The following is a 27,440-nucleotide window of genomic DNA, read 5'->3' on the forward strand; positions in this document are numbered from 1 at the left end:
TAGAATGACATCATGAATGGAAAACTGCAACAAGGGAATTATGCATCTTCTAGCAGACAGGGTGATGACAGAAATGAGCATTTGTTCATGGTGCAGCACATGAACAATTCTGTGACAAGTGCAGAAGAAAGCAATGATGTATGGTATGTTGACTCAGGTGCATCAAACCACATGACAGGTCATGCAGAATGGATGGAGGATGCAAGGAAAATGGAAAAACCAGGATTTGTGGAGACTGGTGATGATACTGCACATCCTATTGTGCGGATTGGAAAAATTCCCTTGTCTATGCAGGATGGGAAAAAGAAATACCTGTCCGATGTATTTCATGTCCCGAATATCACCAAGAATCTGGTTTCTGTTGGTCAAATGGTTGAACAGGGCTTGCAGGTCAGATTTAATCCTCATGGATGCTTTGTTGAGGATATGAAAAATAAAGGTCGCTTGATAGCAAAAGGAAAGAAGAAGGGCAGAATGTTTACGTTGGATGCAGACATGTCTGAATTGAGTGCAGCAATGTTTGCACATGGGACCGGTGTAGTTGCAGATATTGATATCTGGCATAAACGCATTGGTCATGTTAATGTACAGCGACTTAAATCAATGCAGGCCCAAAATATTGTTGCAGGATTGCCCAAATTCAAGGTTGCAGAAATGCATAAGGTATGTGAAGCATGTCAGTTTGGAAAACAGGCAAGGAAACCATTTCCTAGACATGTTCAAGAGAGTGAGAAGCCATTGGAATTAATCCACTCTGATGTGTGGACTACTAAAGCTGCATCTCTTGGAGGCTGTCTTTATTTTGTCACTTTTATTGATGACTATAGCAGAAAAGTTTGGGTGTATTTTATGAAAAAGAAAAGTGAAGTTTTTGGGCATTTCAAAACTCTTAAAGCTATGGTTGAAAAAGAAACAGGCCTGCAGATAAAATGCCTAAGGTCAGATGGAGGGGGAGAGTACCTCTCAAATGAGTTTGCAAGGTTCCTGCAGGAGCATGGCATAAAGCCGCAATATTCATGTAGTTATACCCCACAACAAAATGGAATTGCAGAAAGAAAAAACAGACATATTGGAGAGGTGTCTCGTGCCATGCTCAATGAAAAAGACCTGCCAGATTCTTATTGGGCTGAAGCAGTTGCTACAGCAGTCTACATAATGAACAGGACTCCCACTGCAGCAATACATGGAATGACTCCAGAGGAGAGGTATACTGGTAGGAAACCAGATATTTCTCATCTGAAAATTTTTGGTTGCATTGCCTATGTACATGTGCCAGATGAGCTGAGATCCAAGTTGGATCCAAAAGCTGAGAAGTGCATCTTTATTGGTTACTCTCTGCAGCAAAAAGGGTATAGATGCTATAACCCTTCTACTCGTAAGTTTACAGTGAGCAGAGATGTTGTTTTTGATGAGATGAGTAGCTGGTATAAACCAGTAAATGTGATTGATGATGTAGATGCACAAAATGGTAATGCTGCACAGAATTCACAGCAGCAGTCACAAAATATTAGTGGACCTGGAGCGTCCTCTAGCAGTGGTTCACATTCTTCGCCATGGACAGGCAGATTGAGATCAGGAGAATCTTCTCAAAGCAATGCAGATAGTGGTATGCAGGTATCACGAAAAGGAAAAGAGAAGGTTGATCAGCCCATGTTTGATGTGAATGCAGGTCACTCTTATGTGGATGGGGAATCCAGTGGCTCAGAACAGAGCATTGATGATGAGTTGGGTATTCCTTCTATTGTTACACCTGGAGTAAGGAAGACCAGGGATGTTTTGAGAGCACCTGGGAGTGAACCCACTTTGCGCAGGTCTACAAGAGCTAGGTATCCTGTGGATAGGCTGAAATATGATGGATTTACAGCCATTCACTATGCATATATGGTCAAAGTGATACAGGAACCAGAACCCACATCTTTTGAGCAAGCCATGGGAAAAGAAAAATGGGAGAAAGCCATGGATGAAGAAATGGATGCCTTGGAAGCAAATGCTACATGGGAATTGGTACCTTTGCCTAAAGGTAAGAATGCAATTGGCTGTAAGTGGGTTTATAAGGTGAAGCACAATGCTGATGGTTCTGTGAACAGATACAAGGCAAGATTAGTAGTCAAGGGGTATGCACAAACATATGGCATTGACTATGAAGAAACATTTAGTCCGGTTGCAAGGATGGCAACCGTAAGAGCAGTCATTGCTATGGCTGCATCAAAGGGATGGTCTTTACATCAGATGGATGTAAAGAATGCCTTCTTGCATGGTGATTTGCAAGAAGAGGTCTATATGGAGCAGCCACCAGGTTATGTGCATGCTGTTCATCCTGAGTTTGTTTGCAGGTTGAAGAAAGCCTTGTATGGCTTGAAGCAAGCACCTAGAGCATGGTCTGACAAGATAGGACAGTATCTTGTCACTATTGGCTTTCAGATTTCCAAGGCAGATTTCTCACTTTATGTGAGAAAGACAGAGAAAGGTATTATGCTGCTTGTCATTTATGTTGATGATTTGATTATGACAGGTGACAGTGATGAAGATATCCTTCATGTGAAAATGCTATTGAAGCAAAAGTTTGAGATGAAGGATTTGGGAGAGCTGCGTTATTTCTTGGGCATTGAGGTGATTAGATCACCAAGTGGGATACAGCTCTTGCAGAGGCAGTATGGATTGGACATGCTGTCCAAATATGGGATGACAGGCTGTAAGCCTATTTCAGTTCCTTTGGAGCAGAATGTGAAGCTGAGCGCAGATGCAGGTGAGCTTCTGGAAGACCCTACTATGTACAGACGCATAGTAGGAAGCTTGATTTATATGACTATTACCAGGCCAGATTTGAGCTATGCTGTTGGATTGGTAAGTCAGTTTATGCAGGCTCCAAGGAAATCGCATTTGGATGCGGCTAGATGCATACTCAGATATGTGAAGTCCACATTGCAGTATGGACTATTTTATGAGACTGGGGTTCAGATACAGCTGCATGGATACACTGATGCTGATTGGGCTGGTAGCATTTCTGATAGACGATCTACCAGTGGATATGTGTTCTCTTTTGGGAGTGCTGCAGTCACTTGGAGCAGCAAGAAACAGCCTACAGTTGCCTTGTCCAGCACAGAGGCTGAGTACAGGGGTGCAGCAATGGCTGCATGTGAGGTAGCTTGGTTGCATAAGCTACTTTATGATATGCATCAATCTACAGATGGGCCAGTTGTCATTTATTGTGACAACATGAGTAGTATACACTTGGCAAATAACCCAGTCTATCATGCTAGAACAAAGCACATTGAGGTGCATTATCACTATGTGCGGGAGAGGGTTTTACTAGGTCTTATTGATCTAGTTTATGTCAGCACAGAGGATCAGGTAGCTGACATATTCACGAAGGCATTGGGCGCAGAGAAGCTGCGCAAGTTCAGAGACCTGCTTGGTGTGCAGGAATTGGGATTGAGCTCGAGGGGGAGTGTTGAGATATCGAGCTCCACTCGTGATACGCCAGGGTGACCGTTGTGTATTTATGTCACCGACTTGTCAGTTGCAGATGCGGTTGGTACACCGCCCCTGAATAATAGCTACATGATAGCTATCCTTATCTACTCTAGTTCGTGGCTCAGTTAGTATGCCACCTTAGTTAGTTGAGTTTGGTTTTGAGACCCATATCTAGGGTTCTTCTATTTTCTTTGTACTAGAGTTTTTTTGGCTTACACAAAACTAAGAAGAGGAAAACTGTTTTCAGCCTCCATCCTTGTGTGTCTTCCCCCATTGTGCAAGCAAGAAAGCTTCAAGCGAGACTCCTTCCTTCTCTCCCACAATCTTGACAGGAAAGACGACTTTGGCCAAATTGAGAGTCATGAACCTAGGTATCCATGAGTGTCTACTTAGAATCGATTGGCTTAAACCTAATGAGTGTCTACTTTGGTCAAATTGAGAGTCATGAACCTAGGTATCCATGAGTGTCTACTCGGAATGGATTGGCTTAAACCTAATGACGTCCACATTCATTGTGGAAAGGGTCAAATTTCCTTTTGGAACTCTGAAGGGGAATTGGTCACAACTTGAGGTGAGGCTGGAAAGCCAAAAATTCAATTAGCCAAAGAATCTCGGATTATAAAGGGAGTCAAAAAGGGACTACATGTCTACTTAATTAAGCTCAATAAGTTAGATCAGAAGCAAGAATCTAGTGAAGAATCTTCATGGCTAAAGAAATACGCGAACGTATTTCTTGAAGAGTTGACAGAACTCCCGCCTCAAAGAGAAGTGGATCATGAGATCAAGCTAGTACCAAGAGTTGCCCAATTGCATAGAGACCTTATAGAATGTCCATCCTGAAAGCAATTGAGCTAAAGGAACAACTCAACCAACTGCTAGATCAGGGCTACATCCGTCCTAGCAATTCACCATGGGGAGCTCCAGTACTATTCCAGAAAAGGAAAGATGGAAGGCTTTGACTGTGTATTGATTACTGAGGGTTGAATCAATCAATTGTCAAGAACAAGTACCCTATTCCTAGAATAGATGAGCTTCTGATCATCTTCAAGGTGCAAAGATCTTCTCCAAGATTGATCTCAGGTCTGGTTACTATCAGATAAGGATCAAGGAAGAAGATATCCCAAAGATGACCTTTAACACAAGATATGGACACTTTGAGTTTCTAGTTATGTCATTCGAGCTTACAAATGCGCCTGTCACCTTCAACAGGTTAATGCAGGATATCTTTAGACCATATCTTGATGACTTAGTGCTCATCTTCTTCGACAACACTTTAGTCTATTCCAAACACGAAGAAGATCATGAACCCCAACTTCAGATTGTCCTTGAGACAATGAGGTCACATAAGTTGTATGCTAAGATGAAGAAATGTGCATTGTTCAAATGTCAGATTGAATATATGGGATTCATCGTATCAGTGAAAGGAATCTCAGTGGATCCGGCCAAAGTCAGAGATGTGCTAGAATGGCCAATACCAACAACTGTCAAAGAAATACGCAGTTTTCTTGGATTGACAAGATAGTATAGGGTCTTCATCAAAAACTATGCTTTGATTGCAGCATCTCTGACGGACTTACTGAAGAAGCAAACATCCATTGCTTGGTCAACTGCTGAACAATCTAGCTTTGATAGATTGAAGCAAAGTTTGGTATCAGCACCTATCCTAAAACTTCCAGACCTCAGTAAGGAGTTTGAGGTAGTAATTGATGCTAGCATGCTTGCCTTAGGATGTGTGCTCATGCAGGAAGGTCATCCTATAGCATACTCTTCAAGGAAACTGAAGAACCATGAGAAGAATTATGCTACCCATGATCTAGAACTATTAGCTGCCATCCATGCTCTAAAGCTTTGGACACACTACCTATTGGGTAACAAGTTTACTCTAGTGACTGATCATAAAAGTCTCAAGTGGATCTTTACCCAGAACAAGCTTAACGTGAGGCAACGTCGGTGGATTGAAGTGTTGGAGGAGTATGATTTTGAAATCAAATACCAACCAAGAAAGGAGAATGTAGTTGCCGATGCACTCAGTTGCAAGGCATTCCTTAATTCTCTCATCTTGCCAAATCCATCAACAACTAGATCTCTAGCCACAAAGGTGTCCATGCCAAACAACCCAATACTTGAGCTAGCTAGAGAAGAAGCATGCCATGATCCATCCTATCAAAAGATGCTAAGGGAGATCTCTATCAAGGACCAGGACCCAAAGCTACAGGCTAAGTATCATGAATTCTCTATCAATAGTGGACTTGTCTACTATAGAACGAGATTATGTATACTAGCAAGCTAGTCACTTAAGCAGAAGATACTGTGGGAAGCTCATGATTCCCCTTTCTCAGGACATCCTGGCTATGCTAAGACTCTCAATGCAATTAGGAAGAGCTACTATTGGGAGAGGCTTAAAGGTGACGTTCTCAAATATGTCACTGAGTGTTTGTCTTGTCAACATGTCAAAATGCCAGGAAAGTTACAACCACTCGACATTCCCCAAATGAAATGGGAATTCATCATTATGAACTTTGTTGTTGGCCTACCCCAAGTTCAGGGAGGATACAACTCCATCATGGTTGTGGTTGACATGCTTACTAAGGTTGCACACCTTATTCCAGTAAAGAAAAACTATAAAGCTTCAGACATTGCAAGGTTCTTTATCAAGGAGATATTCAAGCTACATGGGCTACCTAGGAGAATCACTAGTGATCGTGATTCTGTCTTCACATCACATTTTTGGAGAGCTATCTTTGAAGCCATTGGGACTCAAATCTATTTTAGTATAGCTTACCATCCCCAAACTGATGGCCAAACAGAGTGAGTAAATCAAGTCATCGAGGATATGCTAAGGGCACACTGTTGTCGGGAACCAAAAAGGTGGATTCAATACTTGCCCTTGGTTGAATTTTCCTACAATGCTTCTTACCAACAAAGCATTTAGATGAACCCTTTTCAAGCATTGTATGGTCATGATTGTCGAAGTCCCCTAAACTTCTCAAATCCAACCTTGAGGGTTGAAGCTTCAAGGCAGATGTTGGAAGAGATGGATGACCAAGTAAAGTCAATAAGACAAGACATCCAAGCCGCCAAGGATAGACAGAAGGCATACATAGATTTGAAGCGTCAAGATAGAACCTTCGAGGAAGGAGACATGGTCTTCATTCGCATACACCCAAAGAAGAGTTCCCTATCCTTAGGAGATTGCAAGAAGCTAAGTCCAAGGTATTGTGGACCATACAAGATCCTCAAGTGCCTAGGACCTAATGCTTATAGACTGCAACTCCCTGAGAACCTTAAGGTTCATAATGTATTCCATATCAACCTATTGAAGAAGTATGTACCTAATCCTAACCATGTACTTGATGACCAACAAGTTGTAATGCCTAGCCAAGGAGTCCTTGAGCTATGGCCTGACAGGATCTTAGATGTTAGGGAGAGACAACTGAGATCCATAACCTTGAGAGAATGCCTCGTCTAGTCGAAAGATTATCCTGAGGAGGATGCCACTTGGATAGATGAAAGCACTCTCAACCATCAATATCCCCAGTTATCTTGAGATGAGGACATCTCGATTCCTCCAAGGGGGAGAGAATGTAATATTTCTGCTAAAAATATTACATGCATGCGTGAGTCTCATGCAATGACAATGCCGGCATTGAAAATACGGACGGTGTGAGTGTACACAACGTATCATGATTGGCAAAAACTAGACCAAAGTAAAAGAAACCGCATATCTTCATGTGAACCTCCTCTTGGGAGGAGGTCAAGAGGAAATTGATTAATTTCTGGATTTTTTTTTAAATTATCCCTTCTTTCCCCCCATCCGAAGGCCATGCTGGAGGAGAGGGAGTAATGCACTGATGATTAAGCTTATAACATGGGGGGGGGGGGGAGGGAAAGGCCATGCATCAAGCCACGTGGGGGGGGGGGGGGGGGGAGGTCCCCCTCCCTTCACCTATAAAAAACCCTATGGGAGGGGAGTAAGGAAAAAAAAAGGGCCATAATGCTGCAAGTCAAGAGAGAGAGAGAGGGCTTGAAAAAAGGAAAGGAGGAAAGCTGAGGAGGAGTTGTGTGCCTGATAGTCGTGAAGAGGGAGGAAGGACGACTCTAGAAGCCATCGTATTGCACTGCTGGGAGGAAGTAGTGAAGCTGCCACCTGAAGTTGGATGTCGCCGCTGCCATCATTCTACCACCTGCCCGCCAACAAGCAACGTTTAGAATCGTCTCCTCTTCCTTCACGTGGATTTCTGTGGGCCACAAAAGCTTCCAAGAAACTTCTTGGAAGCTTTTAAGGGGGCTCTCCAAGCCCCCTTTCTCATTACAATTTCCACCCAAGTCCATTTAAGACCCCTTCCCGTGGGGTTCCACCCAAGTTCTTTAAAGTTCACCTTACTCTGGAAATTAAACCCTTTTGCCCCCCTTGGTTTCCCCAAAAGACACCATAGCCAGGTTTTTCAAAGCCCTCCCCTTAGCATTTCCACAAAGCCCTTTCCGTGGATTTCCCCCACACAATTTCTTTTAAAGCCCTTCCTGTGGACTTTTATAAGTCCTTCTCAAGGGGTCTTTATAGCCCCCAGAATTTAAGCACCCTTTCCCCCCTTGCATACTACAAAGCTATTTTTCTCCTTTCCGTGGATTCCCACACTAGCTCGTTTTAAGCCCCTCAATCGCCTTAAGTCCACTTTATCCCTCGACTTTCTTTTAAAGCCCTTTCCGTGGACTCATATAAAGCCATATTAGCCGGGTTTTAACCCCTTTCCCATTTTAACTCCCACAAGCCATTTCACCCCGAGGTTTTTCTTAAGCCCCCTTTCCGTGAAGATCAATTGTATTCCTGAAACTTCTACGAAAAGAAGGGGAATTCCCATTTTCAAAGCCCAAATTTTGCAAGAAGGTGCATCGGTCAAGGAAGCCGAATCTCAAAAGGAATTTTGCGTGCGAGGGAGACGGGCCAAGATCATAAGCCTGTGGCCAAGGCAAGAAGGTCGAATACGTGATGGCCCCTAAAAAGGCACAAGGAGCAACCGCAGGAGGATCATCTCCGAACAATCATGTGGACATTTCACCGAACCCACAAGTCCAGGTTTTCTTCCTATTTTTGATTTATGTCGTAATATTGAAATTATGCATGGTTAATTCACGGAAGCAAGATGCGCTTTCATGATTGAAAACATTGGCTATCTTAAGGGAAATAACTCACAATTGAGGAATCAGTCATTTGTATTTTTCAATGAAACGAACGAAAAAAAGAGCATAAGATCTCTATGAATTCTTAGCAAGTGGTTTTTATGCATTGCAAGGTAATGAATCTAGATCAACTAATGACCATCATTACAAAGTCAAAATTATTGTTGTACACCTCGATTATGCATGTAAAGATAAATTGCATGTTGCATTATTAGACATCTCTTTCTTCACAAGGATTCATTAAAGAAGATTGCTAAAAACCGTTGGAATTTACAAGGCATGGAAATGATTCTACGGATGCATGAAGTAGATTAAAATCTAGTCAGTTGTTGGCATAAATCTCAATCAATTATGTAAGTAGTTACAAAAGGTTGTGTAATGCTCATTCAGCATACGAATAATTCATTCAAAAATGAAATTAGGAAAAGGCTGCATGGTTCATTTTAACATAAACCCTAATTGCCTACGAGCATGAATTGTGAATGCATGTTTTAGAAGGATCAATGGAAATTATGCCATAACTTAACATATGCTTTGATCTTAACCGGAAAAGTTAGGGTTTGTAAATCTAATCATATGTAGGCAATGAATCATGTGATTATGAGAATGGTATCGTAAATATCTTCAAGAATAGACAAGTAAATTGGTTTACCCTAAACACCTAAACCGCAAAAGAATCGCTTAAGAATGGTTAAATCGATGCAACATATCCCAAGTGCTAACTAGGATTTAGCACGTTGAGGACGTGACCTAGTCGCTCTTATTGCCAAGCTGAAACTCTCATACCCTAAAGACCTGCCCACATTCACGGAATGTAGAGACAATAGGACATACTTATGAGAAACAATCTAGGGTTTTTACCCTAAGGATCGCTCGCTAAAATGATGAAACTCGGTTTGAATTGGAACCCTAGGATCGACGATGTCGACCTAGTGCAATTAGAAACGGATTGGATATGAAGACACCCTAACCCTATTTCCTATTTAATCATGATTCCGTGATTAGAAGACGTCGTTCGATGGGTAAAATAGTCCCATGGATTAGATGCGACACTTGTGCAACTAGTTGCAGAGACGCATGATCTTGTGATTTGATCACAAGGGAATGGCCAAATTCCTCAGAATGAGATTGGCCGATTCTTGCGCAAGTTTATCTTGCAAGAGGATGAGTAGTCATCCTGATATAGTACCTTTCTTGGGAAAGGTGACCAAGATAAGGGGATTAGATAATTGTGTGGAAGCAAAAGACCAACTAGTAATTTGGAATAACATAGTTACTGCTAATAGAACTTAAGGTATTGGTTAAGTTGGGTTAATAGGGTACGGCCCTAATGCAAGGACATAAGGGATTAACAAACAAACCCTTGGAGATCTTACCAAGTCGCAATTGATCCCGAATCGAATGATGGATGCATTCGAAAAGAAGGATTCAATCCTTAGCAGTTGGCCAAAATAAATGACCACTTGAATTGATTGTTATTGTAACAATTTAGAAAGCACTGTTTGTATTGTTTCCTCAAGGAACTAAAGGATAAAATGATATTTAATGCTTCAGGTTGAAGGCCTGAAGGGAGAGGCAACTTCAGTTACCCCCGACTATCTGCCTGACCCTAACCAAGGGGGTTGTTAACCGTGCCAAGAAGGTGGACCAAACCCGCTGTGTGAGGTCTCTCCGTTGAGCGCTACTTGGAGCAGGAGGACTCTTGGGTGCCAGGGGGCTCTGGCTGTAAATCCCTCACCTTTCGGGCCCTGCACAAGAGGCCAATGTGACTCGGGATTAGATCTTGAGTCCTGCATACTAGTCTAAGGGCGGAATCTTGGATTAGTAATCCCTTTGGATTGCTGGATAGCCTTCGGGCGGATTATGGATAAGCCTACGGGGGGCTGGAATTTTTAAATGTATTCCAATGATAAATATGATAACCTGTTGACAAGGAACTTGTTTGACACTGTTTTTCTATGTCAAGTACTAAGATTACGCGAAGGAACCAGTGTCTAATGGACTAATTAAAGAAGCTGCTTGATGCATGTTCAACTAAATGTGGTAGGTAATTAGATAACTAAAACAACTTGAGGAAAGTGCGGTGGATGTGGCCATGGGTCCTTCCTACGGATGGGTGGTCTCGGTTGGCCGGGAACTTTTCTCAATCATAATGGACAGCAAGAAGATCATTTCAAAGGAAATGAATAGCAAGGGTGCTGACCTAGAGTCTAGGTTATGATAATCCTGATTTATGCTATTTTAGGCAAACGGAATGGGACTATGCCTTAGGCAGAGAGGTCGAGCCTTGCATCCCTCTCATTTCCCATTCTCCTTGAACCAAGTGTAGCGTGAATTCGCTTCGGCCCTGGCATTTCTGCATAAAGTAGTTTGCTTGGGGTCCGACGCTAGTTGCCGTTTAGAAAATGACCATTAGGGGAAACCCTGCGGTCCTAAGTGGGAACGGCCAGAATAGTTCCGCTACGTGGCAAACGCGAGAAGTCCTAGATCGCAAACCATCTAACATTCCATGGGAGTGCCCGACGGAACCTTCTATATCTTATTTCCGATGGACTGCTAAGACGTGTCCTGAAAGGAACAGGTGGACACATTACAGCTAGAGTCTTGATTTATATTGTTTTAGGGGAATGCAATGGGACTATGCCTTACAGGAAGAGAGGTCGAGCTTTGCATCCCTCTCATTTCCCATTCTCCTTGAACCAAGTGCAGTATAAATCCACTTTGACCCTGATGTTTCTGCGCAGAGTAGTTTGTCTGGGGCTCGACGCTAGCTACCTCCTAGGAACTTGACTATTAGGAAAACCTAGATTTAGGTCAGTCCTAAGTGGGAACGACCAGAATGCTTTCACTTCGTGGCAGACTCGGGAGGACCTAGATCGCAAACCTCGTGACATTCCTTGTGAGTATCGGGCGGTGCTTTCTAGACTCTCTTCCCGATGGGCTGCTAAGACATGTCCTACAAGTGGACAGGGGGACACGTTACAGTTGGTATCAGAGCAAACCAATGGGATCTAATATTTACAAGGAAACTTAATGAGGGGAAATAGAGCAATGTTGTTGTTAGGAACATTTCCTTACTTACTTATGGATGCTGGACTGTAGAGTTGCGAAGCATGGAACAAATTTTTGGTGTTCTAGGTTATGTTTATGACTGCAATGCGTGCTTCGGATTATCGATGGAGGCTAGGCATGATGAATATTCTAGACTGTATCTATTATCCTTCACCCCTGTACGTGGAATGGAGATGCACAGGTGAATCAGGAATATATTTCATAGCGACCCACCGACTTGCATACCTTCGGACCAACTTGAAGAGAATCAAGTGGATGGAGGATTTAAAGATCGTGAAGCTGTTCATCTTTGTTGAGGCAAATGAAAATGCAACCCTACATGTGGTCGGAGGTCAAAAAGTCAAGCAGAACAAGTATGTGTACGAGAAAGTGACTCGAATAATCCCTACCGACAGAAGCAAGGTGCTAGGTCGTTATGAGAAGAACGGGTATCAAAGGAAGGGATACCCCAAGCTTCCTATGACCTATCGATTCCTAAAAATCCATGACCCCACTCCATATTATTACTCAGTCTCCGTAGCCAAATGTAACACCATCCTATTTTTCCCAGACTGATGTATCAGCTTGTTCTACCTTCCCAAAATAGATGTACTAAAAAGGGCTATGCCCCACATGAATGAATAAATTTTTTTTAAATCACTGTCTGTCATGGCTGTAAGTGTTGGTAAAGGAGTTAAGTGATTAGGTCACTTGGCTAAAAGCTGAACTGGGCATATTAATGTAATGTGGGAAACGTTCGGCAAGTTTTTAATGTAAAGAATCTTATTGCTGAGGCACAACCTCAAGTGCAGATTCCTAGTCCGACCCCTGCACTAAGTACGGCTGTAATTCAAGAGAAGAAGTTCCTTCTCAAACAAATCAAGCCACCTAAATTCAATGGTAAGGGAAGGACTGTCCAAACTGACGCCGAGGTCTGGATCGAATCCATGGAGGATTATTTCGATGCAGCAGGAACTGCACCCGCTAACCAAGCTATGCTCGCCAAACTAAAGCTTACCGACGAAGAAAGACTTTGGTGGAAACAATGGCAAAGAGACCAAGGGATCTCAGAAGGGTTAGTTGCTTGGAAGAAGGTTAAAAAAGCTGTGCGATGGAGATATCTCCCACCTGCCTACCACACACAGAAGATGAACGAATTCTATGAACTAAAGCAGCTTGGTTTATCCCTTGATGCATATTATTCAAAGTTTGTCTCTCTCTTAAAGTACGCGCCACAAATGGATATGACACAACATGTGTCAAAGTTTTGTGCCGGGTTAAATCCACCCATTAACATGCGCTTGGAATCAATGTGCCCAACAGACCTACAAGATGCGCTCATTCGAGCTGCGCCAATAATACAGAAGGTGCAGACCAAGCCAAGGAATAACAGGACTTGGTATTACAAGGATCAGAACAAGGGAATGCTTAGATCTCAGACCAAGAGAGCGCAGGGCCAAAACCAGGGACAAAGGAAGAAAGCTAGGGTGAACGATGTCAACAACTTTATTCCTACACAAGGTAATGGCCGCAATCTCCATTGCTTCCATTGCAACGAGCCTGGTCACTTTAAAAGGCAGTGTCTCAACCTTAGCAGAGGGCAACGTCAAGGGCCATCCCAAGGAGTCATCCATGGCCAAGGAGCCACCATCATGGCCAGAGGGAGAACCTCTAGTGTTGCCAACAAGGAGCTGGGTGATGAAGAAGATCCAACCATGGAAGCTGACATTGAGAGGGCAACGGTTTATGCCACTCTTCACAAGAAAGGCCCGAATTGCCAACTCTTGGTGATTCAAACTCCATCGGATTACCAAGGTAAAAGCTTCAAAACCTTGATTGATTGTGGCTGTACACATTCCTTCATTTCACCAGTCTGGGAAAAAAGATTACGACTAGCCACAAAAGATACACCTACCTTACTTTGTGGAATTAGCAAATGGTCGAGAAGTCTCCTGTACTAGGCAAACTGCTAAGGTGGAATTCCTACTATGGGTGGAAAGTGGACTTCGGTCTGATTTAGGGTAATGAACCTAGGTGTCCATGAATGTTTGCTCGGTATGGATTGGCTAATACCCAATGATGCCCACATTCGCTGTGGAAAGGGCCAAGTCTCCTTTCGAAATTCTGAAGGGGGACTAGTTACAACTCAAGGAGAGACTAGTAAGCCAAAAATTCAGCTAGCAAAAGCAACATGAATAATAAAAGGAGTTAGAAAGGGCCTACTTGTCTATTTGATTAAGCTAAATAAGCTAGATCAGAATCAAGAATCTAGGGAATAACCTTCATGGTTAAAGGAATATGTAGACGTATTTCCTGAAGAGCTGATAGAACTTCCTCCTCAAAGGGAGGTCGATCACGAAATCAAGCTGGCGCTAGGAATTGCACCAATCGCAAAGAGACCATATAGGATGTCCATCCCAGAAGCGATTGAGCTGAAGGAGCAACTCAAGCAACTATTAGACCAAGGCTACATCTGTCCTAGCAGTTCGCCATGGGAAGCTCCAGTGCTGTTCCAAAAGAAGAAAGAAGGAATACTTCAGCTATGCATTGACTACAGAGGGTTGAATCAATCGACCATTAAAAACAAATACCCCATTCCAAGAATAGATGAACTTCTTGACCGTCTTCAAGGTGCGAAGATCTTCTCTAAGATAGATCTCAGGTCTGGGTATTAATAGATAATGATTAAGGAAGAAGATATCCCAAAGATGGCATTCAGTACAAGGTATAGACACTTTGAATTTCTGGTCATGTCATTCAGGCTTACAAATGCTCATGCTACCTTTAATAGGCTAATGCAGGATATCTTTAGGTCCTATCTTGATGATTTTGTACTTGTCTTCTTTGACGATACCCTAGTCTACTCCAAGCAGGAAAAAGATCATGAACCCTAGCTTCGCATTGTCCTTGAAACAATGAGGGCCACAAGCTTTATGCCAAGAAGAAGAAGTGTGCATTTTTCAAGCGACAGATTGAATATCTGGGATTCATTGTATCAGCATTAGGAATTTTAGTAGACCCAGCCAAGGTCAGAGACGTTCTGGAGTGGCCAACGCCAACTTCAGTCAAAGAAATACATAGTTTTCTTGGATTGACAGGATGGTATAGGGTCTTTATCAAAAACTATGCTTTGATTGCAGCTCCCCTAGAATGATCTACTAAAGAAGCAAGTATCAATTGTATGGTCACCTGCTGAATAGACCAGCTTTGACGAACTAAAGCAAAGCTTGGTATCAACACCCATCCTGAAACTTTCAAATCTTAGTAAGGAGTTTGAAGTGATAACTGATGCTAGTGCACTTGCCTTAGGATGTGTGCTCATGCAAGAAGGTCATCGTGTAGCATACTCTTCAAGGAAACTAAAGAGTCATGAAAGGAACTATGCTACCCATGATCTGGAGCTATTGGCTGTCATCCATGCTCTCAAAATTTGGAGACACTACTTGGTGGGTAACAAATTTACCTTAGTGTGACAGACCACAAGAGTCTTAAATGGATTTTTACCCAGAATGAGCTCAAGCTGAGCAACGTTGATGGATTGAAGTACTGGAAGAATATGATTTTTAAATCAAATACCCGCCTGGAAAGGAGAATGTAGTTGCTGATGGACTCAGTCTCGCAAGGCATTTTTGAATTCTCTGATTTTGCAAGATCCATCAATAGTAAGATCTGTAGCCACAAAGGTATCCATGCCAAAAAATCCAATTCTTGAGCTAGCTAGAGGAGAGGCATGCCATGACCCAACCTATCAAAAATTGCTAAGGGAGATCCCCATCAAAGATCAAGACCTGAGGCTAAAAACGAAGTGTCAAGAATTCTCTATCAATAGTGGACTTGTCTACTATAGGACAAGATTATGTATCTTAGAAAGCCAATGACTCAAGCAAAAGATACTTTGGGAAGCTCATAACTCCCCTTTCTCAGGACATCCTGGCTATGACAAGACCCTTAATGTGGTCAGTAAGAGCTATTATTGGGATAGGCTCAAAGGTGACGTTCTTAATATGTCACAGAATGTTTGTCTTGTCAACACATTAAGGCCGAACATGTCAAAATGCCAAGGAAATTGCAACCACTTGACATTCCCCAAATGAAATGGGAATTCATTAGTATGGACTTTGTTGTTGGCCTGCCCCAAGTTCAGAGAGGATACAACTCCATTATGGTCGTGGTAGATTTTCTCACCAAGGTTGCACATCTTATCCCTGTTAAGACAAACTATAAAGCTTCAGACATCGCAAGGTTATTCATCAAGGAGATTTTCAAACTACATGGGTTACCCAAAAGAATCGTTAGTGATCGTGACTCTCTCTTCATATCACACTTCTGGAGGGCTATCTTCGAGGCCATTGGGACTCAACTCTATTTCAGTACAACTTATCATCCCCAAACTGATGGTTAAACAGAACGAGTCAACCAAGTCATTGAAGATATGCTTAGGGCACACTGTTGTCGCGAACCCAAAAAGTGGATTCAATATTTGCTGTGGTTGAGTTTTCCTACAATGCTTCTTACCAACAAAGCATTCAGATGACCCCTTTTCAAGCATTGTATGGGCACGATTGTCATAGTCCTTTGAGCTTCTCAGATCCAACCTTGAGGGTTGAAGCTTCAAAGTAGATGCTGGAAGACATGGATGACCAAATCAAATCAATAAGACAAGACATCCAAGCCACCAAGGACAGATGGAAGGCTTACACAGACCTAAAACGACAAGACAGATCCTTCGTTGAAGGTGATATGGTCTTCATTTGCATATGTCCAAAGAAGAGTTCCCTATCCTTGGGTGAATGCAAAAAGCTAAGTCCAAGGTATTGTGGACCCTACAAGATTCTCAAGTGCCTAGGGCCTAATGCTTACAGAGTGCAACTCCCTGAAAACCTAAAAGTTCATAATGTATTCCATATCAGTCTATTGAAAAAGTATGTGCCTAACCCTAGTCACGTGCTTGATGATCAACAAGTTGTAATGCCGAGCCAAGGAGTCCTTGAGCTATGGCCTGACAGGATCTTAGATGTTAGGGAGAGGCATTTGAGATCCAGGACCCTAAGAGAATACCTCATCCAGTGGAAAGATTACCCCCAAGAGGATGCCACTTGGATGGATGAAAGTACTCTCAACCAACAATACCCCCAGATCTTCTCGAGATGAGGACATCTCGATTCCTCTAAGGGGGAGAGAATGTAATATTTCCACAACGAAATATTAATGAATCTAGACCTCACGCAAAAGCGGTTCAAATTAATCTCCCGCAATAGAAAAACCTTGGGCTAAGTGCTCCATCCACGTGCATTAACAAACACCAACCTCGCGTCGTGTATAGGAAGCTGTGGCTCAAAATCCGTAGTTCACTGCGGAAACACCCCTCCAAGGGAAAAAGAATAAAGGATTATTTACAAAAAAAAATTAGACTCCCTCCCCTTCAATCATTGCATGGCGAGGAGGAGTATGAGCTGGAGTTGTGGAGGGACATGGGGATGAGGGCATGCACCCTACCACTTGTGTGGCCACCCCCCCACCTTCCTCTCATATAAACCCCCCCTCCCAAGCTTGGTGGAGGGGATTGATCGTGCTGCTATCCACTGCCCTGTGGAGCTACCCGCCGCCTTGTGCCTGCCGTCACCATACTGCCGCACCACCAAGTTGATGACGTCGTCCCCATCGTCTTCATCATCATCATCGTCGTCGTCGTCGTCGTTGTCGTCATTGTCTTCATCTCCATCATCGTCATCCTCTCCATCTCCAATCATCACTCCCTCACACATCATCTCCCTATCCCCAGAAGCTTGAGAAGCTTCTATTGAAGCTTCTCTAGGCCTTGTTCACCTGTGCCTCCCGGATTTTTGACCGTGTTTCCCAAGGCCTATTTCCCGTGCTGCGAGGGAGATCCCGAACTCAAGCCAATTTCAAAATCGAAAAAGGGAGACCAAGGGAAAGTTCACTGAGTCGAAATCTACTGCATCAATGGCTCCTAAGCAAAAGTCGAGAGGAGCACGCGGGAGCTTCCACCCAAAGTACGAGAGTGGACAATGCCTCGATATTGAATGCCCAGGTTCCAAAAATTAACCCCGCATGGAAAGGTTGCATTAAGCATGTTTTAACTCTCGTAGGAAAGTTTAAATGCATTGGGAAATTTATATACTCATTCAATCTACAAAGATAGTTGCATGACGAGTACTTGCATTTGCTTGCATTTCTATGGTCAAGGGTAGTCGCATTTTTGAACATAGGATGCATAAATTAAAAGATAAAATTTGTGCCAACATTATGTCCTTATTGCATCACGCAGAGGATAGGGCATATAACACATAATGCACTTATAAAATAATTTCTTGGTTGTAAGCTAATCGTAAACGGTCATTAAGTGATGTCTGAATAGTTGCAATGTATGGAAAAGATTTATGAACCTTGCAAATTGCATGCAATGATAGTAACATTCTAGGTTGGGTTAAGTGATAAAGGAAGGATTAAATCAATGATGGACTCATGGCATTCGCTCATCCATGGAGTTCTTTTATCAAGGTTTGGGTTTGGGAAAGGATGCATCTTCATTAAAATACTAAAAGCTTGAACACGATGCATAAAACATAGGGTTTATAAGAATCAGCTCTGAAATGTCAAGGAAAAGAAAGATCTCCATAGATCCTTTAGTTGCATAAAGGCAAAAAGGTCTATGGCCTCGAAATTGCATGGAATGATACATCTCACTCATCTTGCAGTTACTTACATCTTTTAGGGGAAAGTACTTGCAAATTTAGAAGAAATTATTTGCATCTTTAAAGGGAAGATCATCTTTAATTGTGGGCCGGTTAGATCAACTAAGTAATTTGCGTATAATTGAGTAGCTTACATGAAAATCATAAAGGTATGATTAGTTAGCATATGACGATCACCTCAATGTTAAAATTCTGCCTAGTATTGCACTTAGGATGCTGATCTAATATTTCCAAGGTCCTACCCACATTCTCAAAATGTTAGGACTATCTAATCACCTATGCAAGAATGATCTAGGGTTCTCACCCTAAGGATCAGTTGACCAAATACTAGACCTCTGTAAGGAATTTAGGAACCCTAGGGCCAAAACGTTTATCAAGCCTAGTAGGGTTAGGGATTTGGATTGGATCAATAGGACTCCCAAGCCCTTATCTTGATCAAAGGTATTCTTGATCAAGAAAGACTGTACAAAGAAAGATATAACACCACTAGTCAAATACTGTCACCTATCTTGTGCTACAAGCTGCTACGTCGTATGCTCTTACATCTAAATCACAAAATAGAACCCCTAAACCTTAGACCAACTTTGGCGAGTTCTAATTACAACTCTAATTTTCTAAAAGATGAGTAATCATCCTGCTACTTCACTCTCCCTTGGGACTGATTTCCCAAGCTAGGGGAGTTACGAATTTGCCATGAAAGCAATTGACCAACCAAGTTAGGGCGACGAGGTTGCCCAGGATTTATTGTCTATAATTTAAGAAAACCTAAGGTAGAGAAAAATTGGGTCAACAAGGTATTAACCCTAGCCCAAGGAAAAAGGGTAAACAAGCAACTCAGCTTACGAAACCCTTGGGGATCTTGCCAAGTCGCAATTGATCCAGGATCGAATGCTGGAAGCATTCGGGGAGAAGGAATCACACCTTAGCAGTTGGCCATACAAACGACCACTAGAATGTTCTTGATTGTATACTTAGATGCACTATTTGTACTTCTTTGCTCAAGGAACTAATTCAGGAAAAAAACTAATGCTTCAGGTTAAAAGCGTAGAGGGAGAGGTAGTATCAGTTACCTCCGACTGTCTACCTAACCCTATTCCAAGGGGGTTGTTAGCTGCACCGGGTACGTGGACGAACTAGGAGAGGTCTCTTCGTGGGTGCTACTTGGAGCAGGAGGGCGCTTGGGTGCCAGGGGAGGCTTTGACCATAAATTCCTTGCCTCTGGATCCTGCACAAGAGGCCGACGTGACTCGAGATGGGATCTCGAGGCCCGTATACTAGTCAACTGGAGGAACTTGGAATAGCGATCCCTGAGGATTGCTGGAATAGCCTTTGGGCTGGATATTTGATATATTTCCACAAACTATGATAAATAAAGATCAAATGTTGAAAAGGAACTTGCTTAACATTTTTTTTATGTGTCAGTGCTAAGTTACATGAAGGAACCAGTGATTAATTGGCTAATTAAGAAAGTTGTTTTTGCTTGTCAAACTAAATGTGGTAGGTAATTAGATGACTAAGAAACCCGAGGAAAGTGCGGTGGACAAGACTCTGGGTCCATCCTATGGAAGGGTGGTCCTGGTCCGCCGGGAACTTTTCTCAAAAGGAATTGACAGCGAGGTAACAATGACCTAGAATCTATAGAGCTAGAGTCCCGATTTATGCTGTTTTAGGGGAACGGAATGGGACTATGCCTTACGAGCACAGAGGTCAAGCTTTGCATTCCTCTCATTTCCCATTCTCCTTGAACCAAGTGTAGTATAAATTGACTTTTGACCTTGATGTTTCTGCGCAAAGTAGTTCGTCTCGGGCTCGATGTTAGCTACCTCCTAGGAACTTGACTATTAGGAAAACCCTGATTCAGGTTGGTCCTAAGTGGGAATGGCCGGAATGCTTTCGCTTTGTGGTAGACTCAGGAGGACCTAGATCGCAAACCCCGTGACATTCCTTGTGAGTGCCAAGCGGCGCTTTCTAGGCTCTCTTCCCGATGGGCTGCTAAGACGTGTCCTACAATATGACACAGACTACTACTATACATGATGGTATGACATTCAAAGAGAAGTTTACAAGTATAAGGCCAAATTTATCCCATAATTTGAATGTATTGCTTATGTGCATATTCATGATGAGTTCCATAGTAAATTTGATCTTGAAGAAAAAATATCCATTTATTAGATATTCTCTTGAGTATAAGAAATATAGATGTTATAGGCCTATTACACATGAGGAGCTGAGAGTTGGTAGGGATGTTGTTTTCGATGAATCAAGTAGCTAGTATAGTAATGTGTGGAATGTGGTTTGGATTGGTGAGCATGAGAGTGTTGTTGTGTAGAAAGTAGGTTAGCAGTCATAAACATTGAGTGGACCACAAGAGTCTCCTAGTCATTGTTCTATTGATAAACCTTGGAATGATAGATTGATGTCACAAATCACCCCATCAAGCCATGACAAATGTCATGAAAAGGTAATTAGAAAGTTAAGGACTCACCTATTATGACAGATATATCATCAAGTCATGTTAGTTTGATTCATATGACTTTGAATAGAGCTTGATGAGGAGTTTGGGATTTCATCTATTAAACCAATTTGTGTGTGGAAGGCACAAGACCATGCTAGAGCACCTGGTAGTAATCTAGGTCCATAAAGGTTAAGTAGAGTAAAAAAGTCGATGCAACCATTGATATATGATAGCTATATAGCTCATCATCATGCATACTTGGCTAAGGGTACTTGGCTAAGGGTATACAAGATGTGGAATTGACTTGTTTTGAGGATGCAATGGATAATGACTATTAGGATCACACTATGGAGGAAGAAATGGCTATACTTATGCATAATAACACATGGGAGTTGGTACGTTAATCTGAAGGAAAGAAAGCTATTGGCTCTCCAAATGGGCTTACAAGGTTATAGAAGGATCTATTGAGTACTATAAGAGAAGAATGGTTGCCAAAGAGTATGCATAGACATCGGTGATTTGGTTAGTATGCATGAAAGCTGGTTGAAGTAAATGGGCCCTTTTATTTGGCTTTCCCTCATGGCATTGATTATGAGGAGACTTTTACTCCAGTGGGAGCTAAGATGGCTACTATAAGGGCTATTATAGTAGTGGCTATATCAAAAGGTTGGATCATGCATCAAATGGATGTTAAGAATACCTTCTTAAAAGCGGAGTTGCAAGATGAAGTTTATGTGGAGTAGCTACCTAGTTATGTGGATAAGAATCATCCAAATTATGTATGCAAGCTTCATAAGGCCTTGTATGGGCTAAAGCAAGAACCCAAGGTATGGCATGACAGGATTGCAGAATACCTTGTGAGCATTGGATTTTGTAGAGCACAGGTTGATTAATCACTCTATGTCTATGCGAGTGTTGTAGGTATTGTGGTTCTTACTATACAAGTAGATTATTTGATCATTGTGGGTGATAGTGAGACATACATTGACCATGTGAAGAGTCTCCTAAGACTAAATTTGAGATGAAGGATTTGGGAGAGTTGTGCTATTTTCATGGCATAGGGATAATCAAGACTAGAAAGGGTAAAGGGTTGCCATAAAGACAACATACCTTGCATATGTTGAAGAAGTATGGTATGGTTGATTGCAACTCTATTTCTATACATTTTGGTGTGAATGCTAAGCTCAGTGCACATCAAGGTGGCTTGATTGAGGATTTCATTATGTATTGAAAGATTGTGGATAGCCTTATCTATTTTATGATCACTAGGCTAGACCTAAACTACACAGTTGGTTTACCCATGGAGAGACCTCTCGTGGTGGGTTCGGTCCACGTACCCGACATGGCTAACAACCCCCTTGGATAGGGTCATGCAGACAGTTGGAGGTAACTGATGTTGCCTCTCCCTCCAGGATTTCAACCTGAAGCATTAGTTATTTTTCCGGCATTAGTTCCTTGATCAAAGAAGTACAAATAGTGCTCCTAAGTGTACAAGCACAAGCACTCCAGTGGTCGTTTATACGGCCAACTACTAAGGTGTGAATCCTTCTCTCTAGCATTTGATCCAGGATCAATCACGACTTGGCAAGATCCCAAGGGTTTCGTAAGCTGAGTTGCTTGTATACCCCTTTTTTGGGTTTATACCGTGCTGACCCAAATTGTCACTACCTTAGGTATCCTTAAATTATAGACAATAAATCCTGGACAACCTTGTTCCCCTAACTTGGTTGGTCAATTGTTTTCTTGGCAAATTCATAACTCCCCTAATTTTGCAAAACGGCCCCAAGGAAGGGTGATGTAGTAGGATGACTATTCATCCTCTAGAAAATTAGACTCATACATAGAACTCGCCAACCTTAATCTAAGGAGTGGCAATACTATTTTGTGATTTAGACACAAACCATGCGACGTTGCAACTTGTTGCACGAGATAGGTGTCAGCACCTAACTTGTGGGATTATATCTTTCCTCATACAGTCTTTCTTGATCAAGAATACCTTTGATCAAGATAAGGGCTTGGGAGTCCTCATGACCCAACCCAACCTTAACCCTACTAGGCCGATAACGCTTTGGCCCTGTGGTCATTATGATACTCACATGGCCACTGACTTATCACTTATTATATTTAGTTTATTACACCTACCTACAGCTGGCAAAGATATATAGTGTTCTTGAGTGAGCTTCCTCTTGTGTGTATAGTGTGTGTTTGGTGCAGTAGCTCAAGCACATCCCCCCATCACGTGATTCTATGTGATTCTTGACACTATAGATGAAAAAATGGATGTTCTTATGGATAACAACACATGGGAGTTAGCATCTTTACCTAAATGCAATAAAGCTATTGGATGCAAATGGGTTTATATGGTCAAGATGGATTTATTGAGCATTATAAGGCATGATTGGTTGCCAAAGAATATACATAGACTCATGGTATTGATTATGAGGATACTTTTAGTCCAATAGCTAAAATGGCTATTCTAAGGGCTATCATAGTAGTGGCTGTATCAAAGGGTTGGATCATGCCATCAAATGGATGTTAAGAATTCCTTTTTGCAAGGGAATCTGCAAGAGGAAGTTTATGTGGAGTAGCCACCTGGTTATGTGGATAAGAATGATCCATATTATATATGCATGCTTTATAAGGCGTTGTATGAGTTGAAGCAAGCACCCAAGGCATGGCATGACATAATTATAAAATACATTGTCAACATTGGATTTTGCAAGGCATAAGTTGATCAGTAAATCTATGTATATGAGAGTGATACAAATATTGTGGTCATTACTGTATATGTGGTGTTGAGATATCGAGCTCCACTCGTGATATGCCAGGGTGACCGTTGTGCATTTATGTCACCGACGTGTCAGTTGTGCAGATGCGGTTGGTACACCGCTCATGAATAATAGCTAGATGACGGCTATCCTTATCTACTCTAGTTCGTGGCTCAGTTAGTATGCCACCTTAGTTAGTTGAGTTTGGTTTGAGACCCATATATAGGGTTCTTCTATTTCCTTGTACTAGACTTCTTTTTTGGCTTACACAACTAAGAAGAGGAAAATTGTTTTCAGCCTCCCTCTTTGTGTGTATTCCCCCATTGTGCAAGCAAGAAAGCTACAAGTGAGACTCCTTCCTTCTCTCCCACAATCTTGAGATGGTATCAGAGCCTTGTTCGTGGTAAGGAGCTCAAGAAAGCAAACTAAGTTCGCGGTGTTCTGGTAAGAGGAGAAGTGTTGCTTTCATTTTCTATTTTGGGAGCAGATCTCTACAGGTAGCACAGCTGAAAATTGCAAGAGTACATTGTCTCAGGTTGAGACGCCCTTCGCGGTGAAGCAAGAGGGCAGTATATGCTGCGGGTGAGGGCTTTAGCCCATGGTGACCCTGTTTTTTTTATTTGAGGCCATTTCGGGGCCTGTTTTGGAGGCGGAAGTTTTTAGCATGCACTCAGGAAAAGACTCTATTTTATGCTGTGCGACCACTGTTCTACACGTCGATGAAAAGTTACTGTAGAAATTGCATCGTATGCTTGTGCGCAGAGACATTGGGAGTTTCAGAATCATCCTTGGTTCCTGTTTATGCAAAATCGTCACTAGGAAGTGACTGTGTGGTCAAATACCACTTTTGCCAGTTTTGTAGATTTGCCCTTGTGAGGGTGAAGCTGTGTTTTTTGCAGTGACAAAATTTTTTGCAGTGTTCTGTAATGGCGTCTGATTCTCTTTCACAGATTGTAACTGAAAAGCTTGACAAGAACAACTTCCAGGCATGGAAGTTTAGGATGACGAATTTCCTTATGGGAAAAGGATATTGGGAATTTGTTGCAGGAAATGAAGAAGAACCAGTTCTTCCTGATGTTCCCAATCAACAGCAAATGAAGGCATTTAAAGCATAGCATGAGAGAGCCAGGAAAGTTATGTACTGGCTGTCTATCAATATTTCAGACTCTATGATTGTGCATATTCAGGATGCAAGTACACCAAAGGAGGCATGGGATACTTTGTCAAAAATGTATAGCACAAATACGCAAGCCAGGAAAATGCAGCTCAAGCAAGAGTTGCATAATGTGCAAAGAGAAAGTATGAGCATCAATGACTATCACATGAAAGTGAAGAAGATTGCAAATGCACTTGCTTCCATTGGGTCGCCAGTGGAAGATGATGATTTAGTTTCTATGAGACCGTGAATGGTCTAGGAAAGGATTATGCACAGTTTCAGACATCCATTTCAGTTCGTGAAAGATTTCCTGATTTTGAGGAGTTAATTGCTCTTCTAATTTCTGAGGAGTAGAGAAATGGTGGTGCATCTTCTTCAGGAGGAACTTCAAAAGAAGCTGTCTTCTACTCAAATGCTGGAAGAGGTAGAGGCAGAGGTAGAGGAGGCCGATCTAGAGGCCGTGGTAGAAATCAGAATATGCAGCAAACTCAAGAAAACCAATCCTTTGGAGGAGGGCGTGGTAACTCTAGAGGCAGGGGGAGCCAAAGAGGTCGTGGTGGATGGCAAAGAGGCCAAAATGCAAACAGTAATGTTGAATGCTACTACTGTGGTAAAATGGGTCATATGGCTAAAGACTGCTATAAAAAGCAGAATGACATCATAAATGGAAAATTGCAACAAGGGAAATATGCATCTTCTAGTAGATGGGGTGATGACAGAAATGAGCATTTGTTCATGGTGCAGCACATGAACAATTCTGTGACAAGTGCAGAAGAAAGCAACGATGTGTGGTATGTTGACTCGGGTGCATCAAACCACATGACAGGTCATGTAGAATGGATGGAGGATGCAAGGAAAATGGAAAGACCAGGATTTGTGGAGACTGGTGATGATACTGCACATCCTATTGTGCAGATTGGAAAAATTCCTTTGCCTATGCAGGATGGGAAAAAGAAATACCTGTCCGATGTATTTCATGTCCCGAATATCACCAAGAATCTGGTTTCTGTTGGTCAAATGGTTGAGCAGGGCTTGCAGGTCAGATTTAATCCTCATGGATGATTTGTTGAGGATATGAAAAATAAAGGTCGCTTGATAGCAAAAGGAAAGAAGAAGGGCAGAATGTTTACGTTGGATGCAGACATGCCTGAATTGAGTGCAGCAATGTTTGCACATGGGACCGGTGTAGTTGCAGATATTGATATCTAGCATAAACGCATTGGTCATGTTAATGTACAACGACTTAAATCAATGCAGGCCCAAAATATTGTTGCAGGATTGCCTAAATTCAAGGTTGCAAAAATGCATAAGGTATGTGAAGCCTGTCAATTTGGAAAACAGGCAAGGAAACCATTTCCTAGACATGTTCAAGAGAGTGAGAAGCCATTGGAATTAATCCACTCTGATGTGTGGACTACTAAAGTTGCATCTCTTGGAGGCTATCATTATTTTGTCACTTTTATTGATGACTATAGCAAAAACATTTGGGTGTATTTTATGAAAAAGAAAAGTGAAGTATTTGGGCATTTCAAAACTCTTAAAGCTATGGTTGAAAAAGAAATAGGCCTGCAAATAAAATGCCTAAGGTCAGATGGAGGGGGAGAGTACCTCTCAAATGAGTTTGCAAGGTTCTTGCAGGAGCATGGCATAAAGCAGCAATATTCATGCAGTCATACCCCACAACAAAATGGAATTGCAGAAAGGAAAAACAGGCATATTGGAGAGGTATCTCGTGCCATGCTCAATGAAAAAGACTTACCAGATTTTTACTGGGCTAAAGCAGTTGCTACAACAGTCTATATAATGAACAGGACTCCCATTGCAGCAATACATGGGATCACTCCAGAGGAGAGGTATACTGGTAGGAAACCAGATATTTCTCATTTAAATTTTTTTGGTTGCATTGCCTATGTACATGTGCCAGATGAGTTGAGATCCAAGTTGGATCCAAAAGCTGAGAAGTGAATCTCTATTGGTTACTCTCTGCAAAGGGTATAGATGCTATAACCTTTCTACTTGTAAGTTTACAGTGAGTAGAGATGTTGTTTTTGATGAGATGAGTAGCTGGTATAAACCAGTAAATGTGATTGATGATGTAGATGCACAAAATGGTAATGCTGCACAAAATTCACAACAGCAGTCACAAAATATTAGTGGACCTGGAGCGTCCTCTAGCAGTGGTTCACATTCTTCGCCATGGAAAGGCAAATTGAGATTAGGAGAATCTTCTCAAAGCAATGTACATAGTGGTATGCAGGTATCACGAAAAGGAAAAGAGAAGGTTGATCAACCCATGTTTGATGTGAATGCAAGTCACTCTTATGTGGATGGTGAATCCAGTGGCTCAGAACAGAGCATTGATGATGAGTTGGGTATTCCTTCTATTGTTACACCTGGAGTAAGGAAGACCAGGGATGTTTTGAGAGCACCTGGGAGTGAACCTACTTTGCGCAGGTCTATGAGAGCTAGGTATCCTATGGATAGGCTGAAATATGATGGATTTACAGCCATTCACTATGCATATATGGTCAAAGTGATACAGGAACCAGAACCCACTTCTTTTGAGCAAGCCATGGGAAAAGAAAAATGGGAGAAAGCCATGGATGAAGAAATGGATGCCTTGGAAGCAAATGCTACATGGG

This window comes from Lygodium microphyllum, chromosome 16 (genome assembly GCF_053477565.2).
Source record: "Lygodium microphyllum isolate KBCC chromosome 16, Lygodium_microphyllum_v1.1.10, whole genome shotgun sequence".
Lineage (NCBI taxonomy): Eukaryota > Viridiplantae > Streptophyta > Polypodiopsida > Schizaeales > Lygodiaceae > Lygodium > Lygodium microphyllum.